The sequence below is a fragment of the Candoia aspera genome, chromosome 3 (genome assembly GCF_035149785.1).
Source record: "Candoia aspera isolate rCanAsp1 chromosome 3, rCanAsp1.hap2, whole genome shotgun sequence".
NCBI classification, from domain to species: domain Eukaryota; kingdom Metazoa; phylum Chordata; class Lepidosauria; order Squamata; family Boidae; genus Candoia; species Candoia aspera.
In genome coordinates, this window is record NC_086155.1 from 126,919,208 (window position 1) to 126,931,512 (window position 12,305).

Below are 12,305 nucleotides of genomic sequence, written 5' to 3' on the forward strand. Positions count from 1 at the left end.
GATGGTGGGCCCAGTGATGCACCTACAGGGCCATGCAGAAGAGTTTTCTGAGCATCTGCAGGATAAAATCACTCGGATCTGGTCTAAGTTGGACTCCATGCATGAAGCAGGGTCTGTGGAGATACCGAGGGAACATTTTAGCCTTGTTATCTGGGAGCAGTTTGATCTGGTTGGACCCGAGGAAGTGGACAGGATGCTCCAGATTGTGAATGCCACCACCTGTTATTTAGATCCATGCCCCTCCTGGCTGGTGAAGGCAGCTCGGGAGGTGACGTGTGGTTGGGTCCAAGCGATGGTAAAAACATACTTGAGGGAGGGGGTGTTCCCGGTCACCTTTAAAGAGGCACTGGTGCGCCCCCTCCTCAAGAAGCTGTCTCTGGACCCAACTGTGCTGGACAATTTTTGCCCAGTCTCCCACCTCCCCTTTTTAGGGAAGGTGGTTGAGAAGGTGGTGGCGTTACAACTCCAGAGGGTCCTGGAGGAAACGGATTATCTGGACCCCTTTCAGTCAGGTTTCAGGCCAGGATATGGGACAGAAACTGCATTGGTCGCACTTATGGGTGATCTCTGGCGGGAGCGGGATGGAGGGAGTGAATCCATCCTTGCTCTCCTTGAACTCTCAGCAGCTTTCAATACCATCGACCATGGTATCCTTTTGGGACGGCTCAGGGAGTTGGGGGTGGGTGGCGTAGTCCTGCACTGTTTCACCTCCTTCCTCCAGGGCCAGTCCCAGTTGGTGGTGATAGGAGAGGAGAGATCCAGCCCTCGACCCCTCCATTGTGGGGTGCCGCAGGGTTCGGTTCTCTTTCCTCTCTTGTTTAACATCTACATGAAACCACTGGGTGAGATCATCCATCACCACAGGTTGAGGTATCATCAGTATGCTGATGATACCCAATTATACATCTCTATCCTGGGTGATGTAAGTGATGCAATGACTACCCTTTCTCAGTGCCTGGGGGCTGTGGGGGTCTGGATGGGGAACAACAGGCTTCAACTGAACCCTGGTAAGACGGAGTGGCTGTGGGTTGTTGGGGCTTCATCTTCCGGGAAACTGTCATATTTAGTTCTGGATGGGGTGGCACTGCCCCAGACAGACTCAGTGCGTAATCTGTGGGTTCTCCTGGACTCATGACTCCTGCTCGAAGAGCAGGTGGCAGTCGTGGTCAGGAGGGCCTTTGCGCAACTTCGGGTTGTGTGCCAGTTATGCCTGTTCCTGGATCGTGAAGCCCTCCAGACAGTCACTCATGCCCTGGTTATCTCCCATATAGACTACTGCAATGCGCTCTACATGGGGCTACCCCTGAAGAGTATCCAGCAGCTTCAGCTGGTCCAAAATGCAGCTGCACAGGTTATTTTTGGTGCACCTAGGTGGGCACATATAACACCGTTGCTGCGCGAGCTGCACTGGGTTCCAGGTTACCTGAGGGACCGTCTCATCCCCATTACATCGGCCCGCCCCACCCAATCTTCCAGATAGGGCAAGTTACAGACCCCGTCCATAAGAGAATTTCATCTGGCAGGGTCCAGGAAGCGGGCCTTCTCTGTGGTGTCCCCTGCTCTCTGGAATATCTTCCCCCTGGAGGTGAGGCAGGCCCCTTCTCTCCTGACCTTCAGGAAGGCCCTGAAGACCTGGTTTTGCTGTCTCGCCTGGGGTGGGAAAGGGAATAACCATTCTTGGGGATGGCTCACACCCTAGAGTCCCTCCCACCAGCCTGGATTTTACATTTCTCTTGGATTTTATTTATTTATTGGGTTTTATTATAATTGTTTTATGTGATTTTAATGTTTATGTTTTATGGGGAATTTTATTGTAAACTGCCCAGAGTCCCTCTTCTGGGGGAGATGGATGGTGGCTAAATATGAGTAATAAATAAATAAATAAATAATAATCATGACTTTTCTCTCACATTTTCTTAGGTTCAACATAGGTTTTTATGTTTAATATTTCAGGGTCTGGGAGTTTTGTGTTTTGTTTTTTTGACCAAAATACAGATACTGTACCCTTGCCTTTATACCTTGGGATGCTAAATATGTGTGTGCATTTTGTAAAGGAACAGAGAGGAAAAGAAAGGATGCCGAATAAATTTAGCTTGTTTGGAAGTTGTGTTTTTAGTGTAATTGTTCCCAAAAGGTTTTGAGTTCAAAGGCCTTAGACCAACATAAAATAGTTAATTAGCAGTTTCTTTGTAACTTTTCTCAACTATGAAAAAGAAGCTTTTTTCATATATAGCTTGACAGAAGCTTGCAACTCAGAAGCTGCTCCTGAGTTCAAAAGTCGAATTCCTCCCAGGGATTTTCTAAGCAAAATCTCTTCCAGTCCTATAGAATTTAGTCTCATCAATCTTGCTGTCAATCTTCCACTCACAGGGGGAGCTCTGAGAGGCACTACCTCCCTTGAGTTCCAGTAAAACCCAATATACTTTTAGTTATGAACAAACAGCACATCTTTGCTTTCTTGCTTTCAGAACCAAAGATTGAGAACAGTTCTATTTTACTACATCCATTGTACAGCATTCAGATGTACAATCCAATTTACACAGACCCAAGAATAATTTTACACATTAACTTATTTAACTAATGGGAATGATCCATCCCACCCAGTCCTGACAGACTTGTTTCAAGAATACACTTTCCCTCGCTCCCTCCTAATAACAAACTCTTGGCAAACCTTTCTACTAATCTGCACCAGTTTAATTCTTTTCCCCAACTACTGCAACCCCCTAGATTACAACTGAACAAGTTCAACAACTGTACAATAACACCTACTTACCTTACAATCTATAACTTAATATCCTCTGCTTTGTGACCACTTCATACTGTATGAAATGTTTTACTAAAGGTTCAGTTTCCATTTTTAAAGATGTTTTAAGATTCTCCTATTTAAATTTGTAATAAAAAAGGAAAATGTGGATCATTTGATTGGGCACAAAAATCTCCGCAGGACTGAACAAAGAAAATACGCCTTTCATTAATTAAAATTGTTCTGTTGCTTGGAGCTGTTTACTGTTGCTTTAAAGAAAGTTCACATTTCTTTGAAATTGCTCTTAAGTATTCTCAAAGATCTTCTGATAAGTTTGAGTAGCTAAATCTGACTTAGCAAAAATTATGCTTTAGTTAGGAAACTACATTTTATGTTTTTTCATGTTTTTATGTTATTTTAAATAACAACTAACTTTTCAAAATGGATATTCTAATATATGTAGCTGCAATGCCAAAGGGGCTAGTCCCAGCAGCTGGATGGTGCAAAACATTGGGGTAATTAGCATTGGCTTATTGATGGCACTTTAATAGGAAGCCACCAGGCTGGTGAAGGAAGATTTAGGCAAGCACAAGATAGGTGGCTAAAGAAATGGGGATAAAACCAGAGCAATCCAGCCATTGGCCACCAAGCAGCTCAGTATGAAAGCGGGGAGAAAAAGAAATGCCAAAGCCACAGAGTGGTTAAGGATGGTGCTTCAGTGCAGCAGATTTGAAAAATGCATACTATTTTTGCATAGGAATATCAGTCATCCAGGAGATTGTCAGATTGACATTCTCATAGCAATAAATAATTTTTTAAAAATAATATTAATAAATAAAATTAATATTGACCCATAGATAGAGGTATTCTAGTTGACTGCAGATGAAAAGACAGCCCCCCCCCCCGAGCCCCCAAACTCACCCCACCACATTCAGAAGAGCAACTAGCATTTTGTTTTCCTGCTGATAAATAGCAATGGGTGGCAGGGGGAAGGACAGCTGAAGTTTCACCCAAAGACTGCCCCTCAATATGATGCATAGGAAAGGTAGACTTTTCACACTAGCATGTTTTCCTGAAGACGCAAGGAAGATTACTGCAGATATAAGGAATTGTCCTTGTTTTGTTTTGTTTTGTTTTTTTAATAGTTTGGGGATTGGGTCTACCTGTGCTCCTGACTGCTGACTGTGCATACATTTCTAGTGCTTAATGAAAGAAACAAAGGTCTTGGAAAGGGCTTTGTCCTTCTATGGATTGATTGATCATGTGCCATCAAATTGTTTTTGACTCTTAGTGATCACATACATAGATTTTCTCCATGATGATCTATCCCAGACCTCTTCTTTCAGGGCTGTCAACGGTGCACTCATTGCCACTGCAACTGAGTCCATCCACCATGTTGCTGGTCATCTTCTTTTCTTTCTCTCTACCTTTCCCAGCATTACAGCCTTTTCCAGAGAGCTGAGCCTTCATGTAATGTATCCAAACTAGGATAATTTGAGCCTGGTCATTTGTGCCTTGAGTGAGAACTCTGAATGTGGATTCAGGCTGGGGTTTAGTAATTGAAAATTGTATGGTGGCAGTGCATCTCCCTCTGAAAATGTAACAAAGGTATTTGGCAGCTTACCCTTCCTCATCAGGTAAGAGGTACAAATGACAAATCTGTCTCCAACTAAGGAAGCAACTTGGCTGAGTTTGTCTATGATTCAGCTGAACTTACTTCCTTTTAATTTTAACTCAGCCCTTGTCCTTCTTTTCAACTGTCTTGTACATGACAGAAGAACTGCAGAAAATCCACTTGGTCCACTTCAGGAAAGAGTTAATTGTTGGAGTAATAAAATATCTTCCAACCTGTCAAAATATAAAAATAAAAATAAAGGTTCATTTAGCATTTATATGATGCATTCACTGAACTATGTAAGCATTATTTTGGAAAGTCTCATTTATATCCCTGAAGGAAACAATATCCTGAACACTGGAATTGTGTTTTATTCTGCATTCTGTGATTTGTAGCTGAGCTTTTTCCATTCTTCAATACAATAGGATTAGTGGTAGTCTTTATCATTTTGTGTGGGAGAAGACAACACTATAAGACTCAATTGATGAATTGCTGAATAAATTGTTTTCTACTTGCCTAAAGTTTTCTGCATTGAAAACCTACAGTAATGTTCTGAAATGTATGAGGGCAAATGATGGTTTTTTGATTTACGAGATATATTACTGACTCATAGAAGAAACCCAAATGTTTCTGAGAAGATAAGAAACATTTCTCAATTCTCACATTTTACCCTGTATAAAAATTAAAATGGATTCAGAGGTTCTTTCTCAAATAAGACACCTGTGGAATTCTGAAGGAAATAATTGGAGTTTGGATAAGGTCACAGAACTTGCCTGGAGTTTCACACATCTTTAAAATAATTGATATTTGATTTAAAGGAAAAGTTGTAAAATGAGACTTTGTTTGATTAAAAGTAAGTATTAAGATTAACCCTGCATTTGTTATGTTTATCCATGAACATGTAATACTTCTTTGGCATGACAAACCTCTTTTGTTTATATGAAGGTGTTGGTACTTTAGTGAACCATGTAAATAGTTCATTGAATACAATTCTTTTGATGGTTTGATAAATATAGGAATTACATGTGCACTCTCATTTTCCTCAAGGTCTTCCTGTTCTTCATTTTGAAGGAACATAACAGTGGTGGCTGCCTTGGAGTTTGTGATTTTATAACTGTGAATCTATTTTCCCCTGAGTGACAAAGCAGTTCAAATGTCAACCTAGCAGAACCATACTAGTGGTATGAAAATGTACATAAATGGTCTGGCAGTTAAAATGAAGCTGTTCATGCCATTTTGCAGCCCAGTAAGCTTAATCACAGTCATTATAGTCCTCCCGCTCTTGAGTAGTAAGTTAAAATTTGTACAACAGTAAAACTTTCAAGTGCATTGAAGCTCATATTCATTCAGCCAGTAAGACATCAGGTAATTCAAAATAAATGGAAATTTCAAATGAAAACATTGTGCCTTCTCTTTGGGAATCTACTGTTGATGATGGCTGTATCTTCCAGGGGAGTTGATTTCAGCCTTGCTATGCCTTCTCATGAATATTTTAATTATCTGCAACTAAGAGTAAAAAAAAAAAAAAAAACTTTCATTCAGAAGAAAATGTGTGACCACATATTTCAGAACATGAGTAGAAGTCCTTGGATTAAAATACATGCATACCTTCCAGTATGATATTGCATTCTCAAAGTTCTTACCAAACCAAGCTTTTAAATCAGTCTACCATCAGAGCTTATAATACAATCAGGGAATTCACCCAGCCAAATGAGAAGGGTAATTCATGTATGGAAAATATTTCTGCATGCCAGGCATGCACAATTTCTAATTCACCAAGCTGACACATCCCAACAGTCACACATTATAGCCATATATTACTTTGGCAGGGAGGAGTGGCACAATAAACCAGTTTTGAAGGTTGCTTGGAACAGCAAAAATAGGATTGGTAGGTCCAAGGTAATTAATTGCATATGAGCTGCATTCCTCATGCTGAGTCATGAATTGGAGTGGATTGCTGTGTCCAGAGTGTGCCATATGCGGCTGTAAAAATGTGAAGAGTTCCTAAACTCTCCTCTTGATTAGGGAAACATGAGTAGACATTTTTCCTATCACTGATTATTTGTCTAGTTGGTGAATGTATATGCGTATGGAAAAAGAAAGATAGCTGTGGGTGGATGTGTGTATTCGTGTGTTCACATGACTGTGTGTACAGACACACACACACATACACATCCATCCATCCATTTTTCTTTTCCACACATATATACAGTATATTTATATTTTTATATATTATTTCTACTCTTTTTCCATCTATCATTTTCTTTAGTCTATCCTCACAAGAAAATTATGAACCGTGTAGCAGTAGAACTGATTTTAAGACTGCTGCTTTCAGATTCCTTTCATTCATGTCGGCTTCCATGTTGCCTGTATTAAGGCTCAGACCCGGACCAGAATTCTAATCTCAGGACTCAGAATCATGTTGTCAGACAGCTACCAGTCTCAATGGCACCATGCTTGTATAGAAGAACTTTGCAGTCTTGTTCTCTCTCCTGAATATTTAAGCCAGTTAACCCTGGAGAAGGCCAAATCAATAGTTAAAGAATTAGGGACATCGATCAACAAAATGATATCACCAGTGCTCCTGATTTCTATCACCAAATGCTAGATAGATGCAAACCCTCTACTGCAGGGCATCTGTACATTTTAACCTTAAGCTAATATAGATGGGTCTTTTCTAGAACCTGCTTTGATGCTGTCCCTTCAGCACTGCTGGTGGGGAGATTTCATGGGACTCCTTATTTACAGAGGCTTTGCCCTTGTGGATCCAGGGAGGTAGAAACTCTTGTCTATGTCCACATACGTTGTCCTTTTTATGATGCCTCAAATTGTGCTTTGATCTCCCCAATCATTTCTAAATTTGAGAGTCATACTGATAGATTGTATGTTTATTTCTTTTTAAGGGATGCTGACTGTACACTCACATACCAGGTGGCCAAATATTTTTATCAAGTTACACAATTGCACAAAACTTTTAATTAGATACATTGTTTTACTGTTTTATATTGTTTTCCTTTTTTTTTTTTTCCTGATAATGAATTGTGGGACTAAACTATTTTTCTTCTTTTGTTGTAAAGTCTGGTCACAGACCATAATAAAGATATTTCATTTGATTCCGTGTTGCCCTTATAAAGATATTTTATATTAAGAATTAATCTCAGTGATAAAAAATCACAGAAGGTTCATTACATGCCTGCCATTTTGTGCAATCTACTGACCTAGTGGCAGGTGGCAGATCTCCATGATGGGGCTTCTGTTTTAGTAGGCATAAACATTTAGACTGGATATGCTGGCAAGCTACTTTCAAAAATGTTGCCAAGATAACTGCAGGGACTTATTGTAATCACCAGGAATCAGGGTTGACTTGATGGACTATAATTAACTATTGCACAATGTATGGCATGGATATGGAGGAAGGGAACATGAATTTATCTATGGGAGGGTTGAGGAGGACATTTTTTATTGGCATCCTTTTTGTTTTTGCCTGAAAATATAGGTTTTCACCTGAAAGCATAACCTTTCCTGGAAATTGAAGGCATGGTTCATACAAATGCACCAGGGTCAGATATTATTTTGAGTACACACACATTTTGATCCAACTTTTGTTGATGTCAACAAATTATAGTATTGTTTGTTCTCAGCCAAACAATAGTGATATGTTACTATCAGCAGGGTACAAAGGCAGTTATGCTATTTCCCTAGCATTTTGCTCTTCAGTCCTGTTTCTCCCACAGGTTCCAAAACAGGTTTTTATTTTGTAAACTCAAAGGGAGTATCATATGGACTATATCTTATTCTATTTTTTTTTTCCCCTTCAGGTCAAACTACTTTTTATGTGAGTGTATGTGTGTTCTTTTCTATTGTGCATACATTTTTTGTGGCACACTTGGGATCAGGCATCCCACAATGGCTCTGGTATTACAAGTGAATTCACTTCCTTTCATCTTCCATATCTTTGGTTCTACTAATGGTGCAGAATCAAGAAGTTGAAAAAATGCATGTCAATACTGAAGGCAAATTGTTGCCAAAAGATCTGCTATTTTAAAACAAATAATCTAGATGGCAAGCAATTTCTCTTGGAGCAAAATGTCACAATGAATGAGAATGTTTCTACTAGGGCTAAATGCTTGAGAACGTTCGGGGGAACTAAAAATAACAAGTAGACTATCCATTATTTGACTACTTTTTGTTCTATAAATACAATGCAGACAAGTGGGGATGTTCTATTCGTAGACAACCATCTGAAGAACTAAAAAGAAGCAGACATTTTAGTGAGCCAGTTGAGATGGCTAGAATGTGGGGGTTGTAAGTTTCTATATTCAGGGGTTACCTGCACTTTTCATATGCCTTTGCATTAGTTCATACAACCAACATATATTTATTTAGTATGCACATACTAATGATTAATTATTTGGGAAGTGGAGAAAAAGAAAACCATACCTGTCGAGTTATAAATAATAACAGTATGATGGCAGGTAAATGTAGGAATAATTATGGACTAAACACTATTGCAAAATGTATATTATTTACAAAAGTGGTTTTTGAGGAAATTATGTTCATCTTTAAATGGGTAGCTGAAAATCACATATTTGTATAGCAATATAGCAGTCTATTCCAAACTGTCTGTCTGTGTTGGGAGGGAGCAGTTTTGTCAAAGAGAAAGTCTAGCACCTCTTCTTTATTTGATTTGGAAATAAATAATATTGTACTTATTCAGAACTCTTCATTTGCCCTAAGCTCATTTAAGACTGAGGCTGAAATAGAACATGTTCCCAAATTTTCAGGTTATTCATTTCAACAGGAGAGTTCATCATATACTTTTTTTTCCCCCTTCACAGTGAAATCACTGATATAAAATTCCTTGAGTTGAAGGTTGGCTCATACCTTTAATTACACAGTATCTCTGCTCAGTCTCTTCCACTATTCATTTTTTCTTTTCATGAAAGGAGTTGAGAAATGGACCACAAGGACACATTTTAAAATCAATTTTTAAAAATCAGTACTGATAATGATGAAGGAGAAATTAGGTTACTTAGATATTTGCTGAAATGGGTTTCATAGATATAATGTGGAGCACTATCAGAAAGATCCATTGAGTGATGTGAGACAAAACAGGTACATAGTGAACAAATTCGTGTTTATTTCAGAAGGCAACTTTTTTTTACCCATACTGTCAGCCCTTTGAGATAGTTCAGACAAGAAGCACAAACCATGAGGACTGACACAAACTATATTGTAAGTTTACAGTAACAGAATCTTACAAGTCTAAAAGTACTTATCCCCTCCTTTGCCTTTACTTTCCAGAGAACTAGGAACGGTCCCTTCTGAGATGCTTTCTCCACCCCCCATTCCTTCTGTGGGCTGATATATCTCCTGTCTGACTGCTGCCCTGGCTGTGGCTCTTCCTCCTGTCTTCCAGGGTTATTCTCACAGCCCATTAGACATACTAGTCAGCAAACATTAGCTGCAGGCCATGGTTCATTGCCTATGCAGTAGAAAGACACTGCTCCTCACTGTTCCATCTCAGCTACCACTGGAGTTGCTAGCCATCTCTACCACTTCTTCACTGGCATCCTCCTTGCTATTTACTAATTCCTAGCTCTGAAGAATTCATGGCATGCTAGACTACCTTAACTAGCATCAGCTTTTGATGGATAAATGCAGCCTGAAGGGAGAACAGGTAAAGGGGAACAGCCCCTGTCCTTTGGAACAACCAACACAATATAGGGTTGGCCTTGACTGTGCAGGCCTTCAGAAGGGTAGGTAAGAACTGGCTTTTGTCCTGGGTGGTTGGTTCAGGAGAAGCAGAGTTCCCATGTGGTGGGATACAACAAATTTTACTTTCTGAACATCATTTAATTCTTTTATTTTTAGTGGTGGGTGTTTTTTTTAATGTCATGTTTTGTTCACTGATTTTTATACACCACCCAGAGTCATGTTGTTTGAGTTGGGTAGCCAAATCAATCAATCAATCACGAATAGCTGATATTCCCAGCCATAGAGCAGCAGATATCATTACCGTAGAGCAGAGATATGGGCTGAAGCATTGTCCCTGGAAAATTTTCTGGAGTAAAACAATTGCATGGAAAGTTTTCCACATCAGGCAAGATAGATGGTTTGATACTTGCATGATATTTGCTTTTAAGGTGATCAGAAAATGTTGCCTCCTAAAAGCCCCATGTCCCCATTTCTACTCTTAATCTTGAAAATAAAAGAAAAGAAGGAATAGGGCTGCCAAAATTCTGTGAGTTTGCTGCCAAATTTTGGTGATCCAATTTCCCGGTTCAGAGGGCTGCATGTAGCCTGCAAGCCAGATTGCCACTCATTCATTAAATATAGCTTTCAGTAAGGATGGACAATCTATAGCTTTAGGCCACAAGCTGTTTTCATTTTAATTTCAGAGGTTCACGTCAAATAATTAGATCTCTGTCATTCATAATCTACCCATCTCAGATTATGAATCAGATATATCTTGATTGTGGAATACTGCATTAGCATTTGTGTATTCTGTATTTTGGCCTATTTCTAGCAATACTTTCTGCCAATATTTTGGAGGCATATCACCAATGTATTTGCAATGAGAAGCTCTTCAGCCAATGAAGCTGCCCTAAATCTTGCCCTTTTTTAATGGAATGCTCTTGTAATGGTGCTTTGTTTTATGACACATAATAATATTATATTAATTGCACTGGACAATAAGACATAAAGAATAAAATTTATACTTTTATTATTAAAATATATTTTTTTAAAAAAGTCTCTAAGGTCTTTGGGAATGTATTTAAAATAGGATCATCAGTTATTTAATTATCTCTAGGAAAATTTATCTTTAATACAATGTGTAACGATTGCCTAAACCCAAATACTCAGTCTCACAAGCTCGGGCTTAAAGATAACTGATTTATTAAAGGAATAGTATGCAAATACAGAGAAAGCTGAGAATGAGCAAAAGCGCGCCAAATACAAACTTAAAAGCCTTGCTTGTGAGCAGGTCCCGCCCCGTCGCCCGTCAGGACGCTCCCTCTCCCAGGTGCTAGAAGCCGTTAGACGCGCCTGGGAAAGTAACCTTGAACAGGAGCGCAAACCCAAACATGCATTCCAAGCCTTCAAAACAATGGAAGGCGAAGGAATGGAAAAACCCCGGGTGAAGGAACACGGAACAGAAAAAGACATGGGTAACGTTACAATGTTAACCAAACATTAGAACGAGAACATGACATATTGCCCCCCCAAAAGAAACTAGGGAGCCGGTTTGTCAGGATAGGCAGAGTGAAATAGGGTTACGAGACGAGGAGAATGTACGTCTGGAGCAGCAACCCATTCAGGATGAGGGAAATGTTTCCAGCGGACGAGATATTGTAAAGCAGAGCGCTGGCGTCTGGAGTCGAGGATAGATGCCACTTCGAAGTGTTGCTGGTTGTCAATCATGAGGGGAGGTGGAGGAATGGGTTGCGGATGCCAACGGTCCGACGAGAGGCAGGGTTTGAGTAAACTACAATGGAAAACAGGATGTAAACGTTTAAGGTTGTGAGGCAAATCAAGTTTAAACGTAACAGGGTTGAGCTGAGCAACAATTGGAAAAGGACCCACAAATTTAGGACCAAGTTTCTTAGAGGGTTGTGGGGACTTGATAAACTTAGTTGATAAGTAGACTTTATCCCCGACCGCAAAGGATGGTTCTGGGGAACGCTTTGCATCGGCATGGCGTTTATAGGTAGCCTGGGCATGGCGGAGAGCGAGTAGAATATTAGACCATGAGTCTTTGAGAGAGTCTGCCCAGTCAGCAAGGGTGGCTGGTAGCGGTTGAGGATGAGGAAGTTCAGGAATCGGAACAAATTCACGTCCAAAAACGGTTTTAAAGGGAACTTGACCAGTGGTTTGATGAATGGCATTGTTGTAAGCGACCTCAGCAAATGGGAGTAAATCGACCCAGTTGTCCTGTTGGTAGTT